Below are 12,346 nucleotides of genomic sequence, written 5' to 3'. Positions count from 1 at the left end.
CAGATTAGACACCGTAGGAGGTGGTGTCTTCATTGCAGTTGACAAAAATATTGTGTCTACTGAGGTCGAAGTACGAGGTGTGGCTAGAAAAAAACCGGACTAGTACTGGTGAAACAATAAAACGAATGCAATAAGGCTGAAAGTCGCGTGGCCTGTCACGTGACTCTCGCTCCGCCTACTGCTCGAGTTTCATCTGCCTCTTGCACTCAGTCTGCCCATGGTGTCTGTTTTAAGTAGTTGACGTTTTGTCTGCGCGTCGGAAAATGTTGAGCGTACAGAAAGAACAGCGTGTTAACATCAAATTTTGTTTCAAACTAGGAAAATCTGCAAGTGAAACGTTTGTAATGTTACAACAAGTGTACGGCGATGATTGTTTATCGCGAACACAAGTGTTTGAGTGGTTTAAACGATTTAAAGATGGCCGCGAAGACACCAGTGATGACACTCGCACTGGCAGACCATTGTCAGCAAAAACTGATGCAAACATTGAAAAAATCGGTAAACTTGTTCGACAAGATCGCCGTTTAACAATCAGAGCAGTGTCTGAGTTAACAGGAGTTGACAAGGAAAGTGTTAGGCAGATTCTTCATGAAAGTTTCAACATGAACAAAGTGTGTTCAAAAATGGTTCCAAAGTGTCTCACAATTAAACAGAAGGAACGCCGAAGAATGATTAGTTCTGACATCCTGGAAAACGCTAATCGATGCATTGGAAAACTCCTGGTTCTCCACGACAAAAAAAAGCACGAATGTCAAAATCGAAATTCAAGGCAATGATGATTGTTTTTTTTTGACATCAAAGGGATTGTGCACATTGATTGGGTACCAGAGGGACAAACAGTGAATCAGCATTACTACATTAGCGTCCTGGCTACCCTACGTGAGCGAGTACGGAGAAAACGGAACGATTTGTGGAGAAAAAAGTCATGGATCCTTCACCAAGACAATGCCCCAGCTCACAGTGCGTTGTCAGTGAAGACGTTTTTGGCAAAACACAACATCCCCATCTTAGATCATCCACCCTACTCACCTGATTTGGCCCCCTGTGACTTTTTTCTTTTCCCTAAAGTCAAGTCAGCCTTGAAAGGAACTAGATTTGAGACTGTTGAAGCAGTAAAAGAAAAAGCGACGGAATTAATGTATGGACTTACCGAAAATGATCTGCAGCATTGCTATGAACAGTGGAAAATTCGTATGGAGCGGTGTAGAGACCGAGGAGGAGAGTACATTGAAGGAGATAACATGAAATTGTAAATAATTGTAAATAAATGTTTTTTCCAGCATCAGTCCGGTTTTTTTCTAGCCGCACCTCGTAGAGTGTGATTGTGAAGTTATCTGGACACGTTTAACAGGACTAGGAGAAATAAAGTTAATTGTTGGGTGTTATTACCGGCCACCAGGTTCCACCATGACAGTTCTAGAATCATTCAAAGGGAGTCCACACTCTGTATCGCAGAAGTACCCGGATCATGCTATATTAGTCGGAGGCGACTTCAACCTACTTAGTATAGACTGGGATGTCTATGGATTCATTACAGGTGGTACAGACAAGCTGTCGTGTGAATTACTTTTAAACACATTATCCGAAAACTGTCTTGAGCAGTTAAATCGACAGCCAACACGTAATGGAAATATTTTAGATCTGGTAGCCACCAACAGACCAGACCTCATCGACGGCGTCGGTGTTGAGACAGGGATTAGTGATCATGATGTTGTCATTACGACTATGGTTACGAAAGTTAAAAAGTCGCTCAAGAAGGCTAGGAGAGTATTCTTACTAGAAAGAGCAGATAAGCAGTTGTTAGCATCCCACTTAGTAAATGAATCGACTTCATTTACTTCCGGTACGATGGACGTGGAAGAATTATGGCCAAATTTTAAACACATTGTAAATCACGCATAGGACAAGTATGTGCCGAAACAGTGGGTTACGGACGGAAAAGACCCACCGTGGTTTAACAGCGCAATTCGGAGAATGCTCAGGAAGCAAAGACAGTTGCACTCGCGGTGCAAGAAAGATGGGGAGAATGAGGACTGGCTAAAGTTAGTAGAGATTCGTGCTGCTGTAAAAAGAGCGATGCGCGGAGCATTCAACCACTACCACCATCATAACTTAGCAAAAGATCTTGCTGAAAACCTAAGGAAATTCTGGTCTTACGTAAAATCGGTAAGCGGGTCGAAGGCTTCCATCCAGTCACTCACTGATCAGTCTGGCCTGGCAACGGAAGACAGCAAAACGAAAGCTGAAATTTTAAATTTAGCATTTGAGAAATCTTTCACGCAGGAGGATCGAAGCAGCTGAATGGGTTGAAAACAAATAAATCGCCAGGTACTGATGGGATTCCAATTGGGTTTTACAGAGACTAATCTACTGCATTGGCTCCTTACTTAGCTTGCATTTATCGCGAATCTCCTGCCCAACGTAAAGTCCCGAGCGACTGGAGAAAAGCGCAGGTGACGCCTATATATAAGAAGGGTAGAAGGACGGATCCTCAAAATTACAGACCAATATCCTTAACATCGGTTTGTTGCAGTATTCTCGAACACATTCTCAGTTAGAATATAATGAATTTCCTTGAGACAGTTGCTGTCCATGCGTCAGCACGGCTTTAGAAAGTATCGCTCCTGCGAAACGCTACTCGCCCTTTTTTCACATGATATCTTGCGAACCATGGATAAAGGGAATCAGACGGATGCCATATTCCTTGACTTAGAATTGGTTCCCAAATGTGTGAGTGGCTCGAAGACTTCTTAAGTAATAGAACCCAGTACGTTGTCCTCGATGGTGAGTGTTCATCGGAGGTGAGGGTATCATCTGGAGTGCCCCAGGGAAGTGTGGTAGGTCCACTGTTGTTTTCTATCTACATAAATGATCTTTTGGATAGGGTGGATAGCAATGTGCGGCTGTTTGCTGATGATGCTGTGGTGTACGGGAAGGTGTCGCCGTTGAGTGACTGTAGGAGGATACAAGTTGACTTGGATAGGATTTGTGATTGGTGCAAAGAATGGCAGATAACTCTAAATATAGATAAATGTAAATTAATGCAGATGAATAGAAAAAGAATCCCGTAATGTTTGAATACTCCATTAGTAGTGTAGCACTTGACACAGTCACGTCGATTAAGTATTTGGGCGTAACATTGCAGAGCGATATGAAGTGGGACAAGCATGTAATGGCAGTTGTGGGGAAGGCGGATAGTCGTCTTCACTTCATTGGTAGAATTTTGGGAAAATCTGGTTCATCTGTAAAGGACATCGCTTATAAAACACTAATACGACCTATTCTTGAGTACTGTTCGAGCGTTTGGGATCCCTGTCAGGTCGGATTGAGAGAGGACATAGAAGCAATTCAGAGGCAGGCTGCTAGATTTGTTACTGGTAGGTTTGATCATGACGCGAGTGTTACGGAAATGCTTCAGGAACTCGGGTGGGAGTCTCTAGAGGAAAGGAGGCGTTCTTTTCGTGAATCGCTACTGAGGAAATTTAGAGAACCAGCATTTGAGGCTGACTGCAGTACAATTTTACTGCTACCAACTTACATTTCGCGGAAAGACCACAAAGATAAGAGATTAGGGCTCTTACAGAGGCATATAGGCAATCATTTTCTCTCGTTCTGTTTGGCAGTGAAACAGGGAGAGAAGATGCTAGTAGTGGTACGAGGTACCCTCCGCCACGAATCGTATGGTGGATTGCGGAATATGTATGTAGATGTAATAGATGTAGATGAAGGAGTAGGCAGCTAGAGGTAAAGGATTAGCTCAGCGTGTGATCGGCGGTGAGGTACAAAGAATGCGTCGGTCTGTCTACTCTTGTCTGCCGTAGTGGGGACTAGCGAAGAAAGACCAGTGATCTATGTGAGCGGGAATAGAAGTAGACGTGCATGTTGCGTGAGTGGAGATTCGAAATGATATGTGTTTGCGCTGGTCATATCGATAACAACCGAATCCCCACCACTCCAATCATCCCCTGAAGCCCTCCGTGACCGTGGGCATACACGCGCGTCCACAACTGCTGCTGAGGTTGCGGCAGTACTTTTCACCGATCTCTGAGAGTATGAACGTATGTGCAGATCGGCACTCTGCATGTCGGGACATGAGCTTGCGGTATGTGTGAACGATTCAGCGATTTCTGACTGCTACTGCTACGGACTGGATCGTGGTTCAAGTATTTAGTGCTTCTCAGTACATTGCAATGGACTCAATCTTGTAGTGGTATTTGCTGTTGTCTCTGTTCTATTACTCAGTAGATCCTTTCTCCTCCTCTTCCTTCTGAATGTAGTGGAAAGAACCAATTTAGAAATTATATAGTGCTTTAAAAACGTAGTCATGACGTCAACTTCGGGACTGATAGCAATCTCCAACATCTTGATATGACGACTGCTACTACTACGGATTGGATCGTAATTTATGTGTGTCGTGTTTAGTGCTTCTCAGTACATCACTGTGGACTCTGCCTTTCACAGGTATTTCTTCTTCTTGTTGTCTCTTTCTTATCAAGTGATAAATTCTTTCCTCCTTTCTTCTTCGTCCTGGTGTAACAGAGAAAACCAGTCAACTTAGGAGTTCTATAGTACTTTTTAAAAGAAAATACACTTAGCACACCTATAGTGGTCAGAAACTCCATAACCATGGCGCTCTAAATTCATATCGGAATTTGAAATTCCAACTATCATTTCATACATCACCACTTCCAGTTGTGACGTCAAGTAATAGTTGGTTTGAATGATTTAGTGAAATTTTTCATCAGAAACATAATACTATTGTTTATGCACACAAACTATTGTGCATGGTAGCTCTTTTTATTTGGAGTAGTTTCGAACTGTGTCTGCATGAAGCAAATTGTTTAAATGCTTATATTAACGATTTAATTAATATTTCCTGTGGCACATCTCTGAAGCAACATTTTTGTCATCATCAAGATATGATACAGTGCAACAGATTTAATAAGTTCTGAAGTAGTTCATGAATTGTTCCACAGAAAGTGTGCCAGGAAATTTGGGGGCAGTTTGGATTCCATGGTGGAATGAAGATATGTAATTGTTTAAATATGCCATACTAGTTCCTATATCATCTGCAAAGCAAACTACAGCTGTCTCTCTGTCTCTTTGTATACAACGATCTTTTTCAAAGTGTATTTAGAGTCAGCATGCAACTAATTTTGTGACATCGTCAATTTGTGTGTGTGTGATATAGCTACAGTGACCACCTTATGTCCCCTCAATCACGATCATGTGACTGGAAATTGATTATTTATTAACTTCTGCAGTATTTCTGGACTGATTCCGTGTCAGGCATTTGTTTGGGAAGTAATGCATGTCTCGTACGTGCTGCTGTCTGACTGGTTGGTTCACGTATATGGAGGGGGATGGTGACAAGATGCGTACTTTTGTCCCAGGGATTATCTCGCTGCTCCTTCTAGCGCCCAGCAGGGACACGGGCGATTCCCAAGTCCCCCTGTGCACCGCGAATCCGGGCACCCTGCGCGGACGGCGAGATGCGAGAAAGTTTATGGGAGATGATTAAGCGATCTGTAATCATGTAATTACGTGTTTCCTTACGTGATCAGAATGAAAAAGCACCGCAATTGTTTAAATATATCACACACTGTAATCGAATTCCTGACAAATTCTGTAATAAACGATATTCCATACACCATCTTGTACCCTGCAAATTGTTTAAATAAACAGTATTCTATACACTGCAGTAAATTTCTCACCAAATATTTAAATAAATAAATAAACTGTATTCCATATATTGTCTTGTATCCCATATATTGTTTAAATAAATAATATCCCACGCATTGTCTTAATTGTGTCAACAATATTCCATGCACTGCACTCGAGTTCTTGACAAATTCTTTAAATAAACTATATTCCATGCACCACCTTGTATCATGTAAATTGATCGTGACCGGCCCAAATATCTCACAAAATAAACGTCAAACGAAAAAGCTACAAAGAACGAAACTTGTCAAGCTTGAAGGGGGAAACCAGATGGCGCTATGGTTGGCTCGCTAGATGGCGCTGCCATAGGTCAAAAGGATATCAACTGCGTTTTTTTAAAATAGGAACCCCCATTTTTTATTACATATTCGTGTAGTACGTAAAGAAATATGAATGGTTTAGTTGGACCACTTTTTTCGCTTTCTGATGGATGGCGCTGTAATAGTCACAAACATATGGCTCACAATTTTAGACGAACAGTTGGTAACGGGTAGGTTTTTTAAATTAAAATATAGAACGTAGGTATGTTTGAACATTTTATTTCGGTTGTTCCAATGAGATACATTTATCTTTGTGAACTTATCATTTTTGAGAACGCAGGCTGTTACAGCGTGATTACCTGTAAATGAAACATTAATGCAATAAATGCTCAAATTGATGTCCGTCAACCTCAGTGCATTTGGCAATACGGGTAAAGACATTCCTCTCAACAGCGGGTAGTTCGCCTTCCGTTAATGTTGACACATGCATTGACAATGCGCTGACACATGTTGTCAGGCGTTGTCGGTGGATCACGATAGCAAATATCCTTCAACTTTCCCCACAGAAAGAAATCCGGGGACGTCAGATCCTGTGAACGTCCAGGCCATGGTATGGTGTTTCGACGAGCAACCCACCTGCCATGAAATATGCTATTCAATACCGCTTCAACCGCACGCGAGCTATGTGCCGAACATCCATCATGTTGGAAGTACATTGCCATTAAGTCATGCAGTGAAACATCTTGTAGTAAAATCGGTAGAACATTACGTAGGAAATCAGCATATATTGCACCATTTAGATTGCCATCGATAAAATGGAGGCCAGTTGTCCTTCCTCCCATAATGCCGCACCATACATTAACGCACCAAAGTCGCTGATGTTCTACTTGTCGCAACCATTGTGGATTTTCCGTTGCCCAATAGTGTGTATTATGCCAGTTTACGTTACCGCTGTTGGTGAATGACGCTTGGTCGCTAAATAGAACGAGTGCAAAAAATGTGTCATCGTCCCGTAATTTCTCTTGTGGCCAGTGGCAGAACTGTACACGACGGTCAAAGTCGTCGCCATGTAATTTCTGGTGCATATAAATATGGTACGGATGCAATCAATGTTGATGTAGCATTCTCAACACCGACGTTTTTGAGATTCCAGATTCTCGCGCAATTTGTCTGCTGCTGATGTGCGGATTAGCCGCGACAGCAGCTAAAACACCTACTTGGGCATCATTATTTGTTGCAGGTCGTGGTTGACGTTTCTCATGTGGCTGAACACTTCCTGTTTCCTTAAATAACGTAACTATCCGACGAACGGTCCGGACACTTGGATGATGTCGTCCAGGATACCGAGCAGCATACATAGCACACGCCGGTCGGGCATTTTGATCACATTAGCCATACATCAACACGATATCCATCTTTTCCGCGATTGGTAAACGGTCAATTTTAACACGGGTAATGTATCACGAAGCAAATACCGTCCGCACTGGAAAATGTTACGTGATACCACGTACTTATACGTTTGTGACTATTACAGCGCCATCTATCACAAAGCGAAAAAAGTGGTCCAACTGAAACATTCATATTTCTTTACGTACTACACGAATATGTAATGAAAATGTGGGTTCCTATTAAAAAAACGCAGTTGATATCCGTTTGACATGCGGCATCGCCATCTAGCGAGCCAACCATAGCGCCATCTGGTTTCCCCCTTCAAGATAGACGAGTTTCGTTTTTTGTAGTTTTTTCGTTTGATGCTTATTTCGTGAGGTATTTGGCCTGGTCACTATCAATGGACCACCCCGTACAGTATTCCTTACACTATAGTCAACAGCCAATAAACTGAGTCACTTTCCCTCTAATTTTCGGGTGATGGAGGAGAGGAGCGGCTGTGGGGTTTCCCAGAGGGGGAGAGTTAATTAATTAGTCAAAGGATTTGATACCAAAACTTGCTTGGTTCGGCGAAGGGAGTTCCAAAAGGGGTGAGGGAGGATCATAGGGGCGGGAGGAGGGTGGTTTCTCAGGAGTATGGATTATCTCCAGGGGGTCCTAATCTATTTAGCAGAACAAAGGATTAAGGGCCTGTCAATCAAAAGGACTGATTATTCCCGTGCTGTCATAATCTTCTTAGAAGAACAATAGGTTAAGGACCTGTCAATCAGAAGACGGCAATAGGTTTGGCTCTGAATGTGTGCTTGCCCCTGATGTAGGCATCCCATACTAAGAGAATGCTCTCATAGTGCCATTAGCCTGTCATTTACGTGGCTGAGTTAACAGAAATGTGTAATAGTAAATATTTTGGAAAAAAAAGCAAGAAAGGAAGACGTGTATCTCACATTGAAAAGAAAACAGAGATAACATGAAGTCAACTGACTCAGTGTTAAATTAGCTCTTTGGTTTGAGTGATCAACATTAATTGACAAACTAACGAGAAGCTATTGCAATAATGTACTCTGGAAGACTGTAAGTGGAAACAATTCCTCAAGCGGTAGGTTTGCCCGGGGTTAATTAACTGTTTTTCAATGAAGACTGTTGTTGGATTATGTATAACATGTATTGAGTGGTTCATCGTTATGTTATTGAATCGCTCAGAATGGTCAGCGAAGGAATTATGTTCGAACTGCGCATCATCTGGTCTTAAATATCAACAGGAAAACTAATTTTCAATTGACTATTATTGAAAGTAAATTAAATAAGGCTGTGTTTACATAAAGTCAGAAAAGGTTATTAACATGTAATCAACTGTGGGCAAGGCTATGTATTAATACAGTACAGGTATATCGTTTTCTCAACAATAATACACATATTGCTTACAAAAGCGTAGTGCCCTATAGCACACGAAAGAAAAAGCAGCAGAAGGATGGGTAATAATGACATATAAAGCGGTTCAGATGTGGTCTTGTGCACAGTTGCTTTACGAATTAGAGTAAGTGCTGGAACGGGGTAATGTCGGTTCTGTGAGCAGGGCTTCCCCCCATAAACCATGGACCTTGGCGTGGCGAGGCGTGAGGGGGGGGGGGGGGGAGGCTTGCGTGCCTCAGCGATGCAGATAGCCATTACATAGGGGCAACCGCATCGGAAGCGTATCTGTTGAGAGGCCAAACAAACGCGTGGCTGCTGAACAGGGACAGTGGCCTTTTCAGTAGTTGCAGGGGCAACAGTCTAGATGACTGACTGAACTGGCCTTGTGACATCAACCAAAACAGCATTGCTGCGCTGCTACTGCGAACGACTGAAAGCAAAGGGAAACTACAGCCGTAATTTTTCACGAGGGAATGCAAATTTACTGTATGGTTAAATGGTGATGGCATCCTCATGGGTAAAATATTCCGGACGTGAAATAGTTCCCCATTCGGATCTCCGGGAAGGAACTGCTGAGGAGAATGTAGTAATCAGGAGAAAGAAAACTGCCGTTCTATGGATCGGAGCATGGAATGTCAGATCCCTTAATTCGGCAAGTAAGGTGGAAAATTTAAAAAGGGAAATGGCCAAGTTAAAGTTAGGTATAATGGTAATTAGTGTAGTTAGGTGGCAGAAGGAACAGAACTTCTATTCAGGTGAATACAAGGTGATAATTACAAAATCAATTACGGGTAATGCAGAAGGAGGTTTAATAATGAATAAAAAATAGGAATGCGGATAAGCTACTACGAACTGTATAGTGAATGCACTGTTCTAGCCAAGACAGACGCGAAGCCTATCCTTACCATAGTTGTACAAGTGTAGATGCCAACTAGCTCCGTAGATGATGTAGAGATTGAAGAAATATATGATGAAATTAAATTATTCAAATAGTTAAGGGAGACGAAAATTTAATAGTCATGGGGGACTGGAATTCGATTACAGGAAAAGAAAGAGAATAAAAGTAGTAGGTGAATATGGGCTGAGGGTAATGAATGAAAGAGGTACCCGCCTGGTAAAATTTTGCACTTAATCATAGGTAACACTTTGTTTAAGAATTATGAAAGAAGTTTGTATACGTGGAAGAGTCATAGAGACATCGGAAGGGTTCAGTTTGGTTATATAGGGTGGTCCATTGATAGTGACTGGGCCAAATATTGCATGGGGGCTTAATTATTTAGAATGCAAATATTTTTAATTTTGGTAGCTGAATGTACGATTACGAAGTCTCGTAACCGGTTGGCCCTGACTAGTATTAGTACGCAATCTGACTGCATAGAATAACAACAAAGAATGAAAGGAAATTTCCGTTACCACAATTAATTAATTAAGTCCCCAGCAACTATAAAAGCTACGAAACAAAAACTACGAACAACAAAGCACAGGTGTAACTGTTCTGTCTGTGGAAGTGTGATTCAACGTACACATCTGGCACGGTTCTTCCTCAATAAGACAAGATATTTTAAATACCATTTACACTGAATTAATTAAATAAAACTGAAATACTATAATTGCACATAGAAACCCGAATTACAGTCTAATACATGAACACAAGCCAGATGCTTTGTTGACTGCACCTGTGACCAAGAGGCATTGTTAGTTAGGAAATTAAAAAAAAAAATAAAAAAAATGTTTTTTACCTTCGTATATATTGACTAAAAATGCACTCTGATCATTACAACATCTCCATTCGAGCAACATCTGCTGTATAGCCCATCAAAACAACTGCACACGACATGGCCTCAACTAGTACAGCTATCGACATCCTCTCAGCAAAGCACTAACCACCACAACTTCTGAACGAGCACTGCCAGTGGAGGCGGCGGAATAAAACTCTTTGGCGTAATCTGTGGCGCTGTGACTAAGTGTAGCCACCTTTCAATATCTCACGAAATAAGCATCAAACGTGAGATATTTTGCCCGGTCACGATCAATGGACCACCCTGTATAGTGGCAAGAGTGAGATTTAGGAACCAGGTTTTAAATTGTAAGATATTACCAGGGGAAGATGTGGACTCTGGCCACAATTTATTGATTATGAAATGTAGATTAAAACCGAAGAAACTGCAGAAAGGTAGGAACTTAAGGAGATGCGACCTGGATAAATTCAAAGAACCAGATTTAATATTTTTTTTTTTGATCTGAAATTTAAAAACCTCTCTCACACCGGCCTGGTTTAGCTTCACTGATCAGGATAGTAAAAAACATGCGTATATTAAGGAAATTTTCATTCACGAAGCAGGCTTATCACATTCACACAGTTCGATACTGTTCTGTCCTGATTAAATTGAGCTTAACGTAAATTCCATAAGGAAGAGAAGCAATTTCGGAGTCTCGGTGCTACGAAAATTGTCAGTCGATCTCCTGAAAACATTTGTAATAACTTAACATTCGGTGATCACATGGGGAAGACCGGAGATCTGCTGGTAAGACCGTGTTAGCCCATTTATTGAAAGTAATAAACTGGATATCTTGAGCGTACAAAACGGCAGGTTCGTCCAGTGTAAATCATACGTTCCCCATTGATACCGTGCAACACAGCGTAGTAAGCAGACACTGTCAATAATAATCAGTTAAATAATACGCGAATACACTTACTTTAGTTTAGTTCATGTATTAAATTCCTTCTCATACAGAATCTCATCAAGATGGCGACTAGCTCAACAATACATACATATACATCTTCGTTCTTTCACGGCTAATCGGCAAGATCTGAATCATTCTTTTCATAAGAGAAAACATAGATAGCAGAGAAGCTATTCCATGGAGTAAATGCACGCTCCAAGGAATAATAGGACTTGAAACTACTTTGCATTGATAATCATCGTATATTAAAGTTTAGGAATCGGTAAGATAAGAAGAGATATTTCGAGATATGTACTGAGTTATATAATTTATAAAATTTCTGAAAATATCGCGGAGAGACCGCTGCAAGAGACATTACACAGAGGTTGTAGAGAGTTTCAGAGGGAGCTTTAGGGAACGACTGAAAAGAACAGGATGAACAAGGGAAAGGAATACAGCAGAAGAATGGGTAGCCCTGAGAGAGGAAATAGCGAAGGCAGCTGAGGATCAAGTAGGTAAAAGAGCGAGGGCTAGTAGAAATCCTTGGGTAACAGAAGAGATACTGAATTTAGTTGATGAGAGGAGAAAATATAAAAATGCAGTAAATGAAGCAGACGAAAAGGAATACAAACGTCTCAAAAATGAGATCGACAGGAAGTGCAAAACGGCTAAGCGGGAATGGCTAGAGGACAGATGCAAGGGTTTAGAAGCACATATCACTAGAGGTAAGATAGATGCCGCCTACAGAAAAATTAAAGACACCTCTGGAGAAACGAGAACTACCTGTATGAATCTCAAGAGGTCAGATGATAAACCAGTCCCAAGCAAAGAAGACGAAGCCGAAAGGTGGAAGGAGTATATAGAGGGTATATTCAGAGGCTATGTACTTCAGGACAATATTG

This window comes from Schistocerca piceifrons, chromosome 8, assembly GCF_021461385.2.
Source record: "Schistocerca piceifrons isolate TAMUIC-IGC-003096 chromosome 8, iqSchPice1.1, whole genome shotgun sequence".
NCBI lineage: Eukaryota > Metazoa > Arthropoda > Insecta > Orthoptera > Acrididae > Schistocerca > Schistocerca piceifrons.
This window is presented reverse-complemented; position numbering follows the sequence as displayed.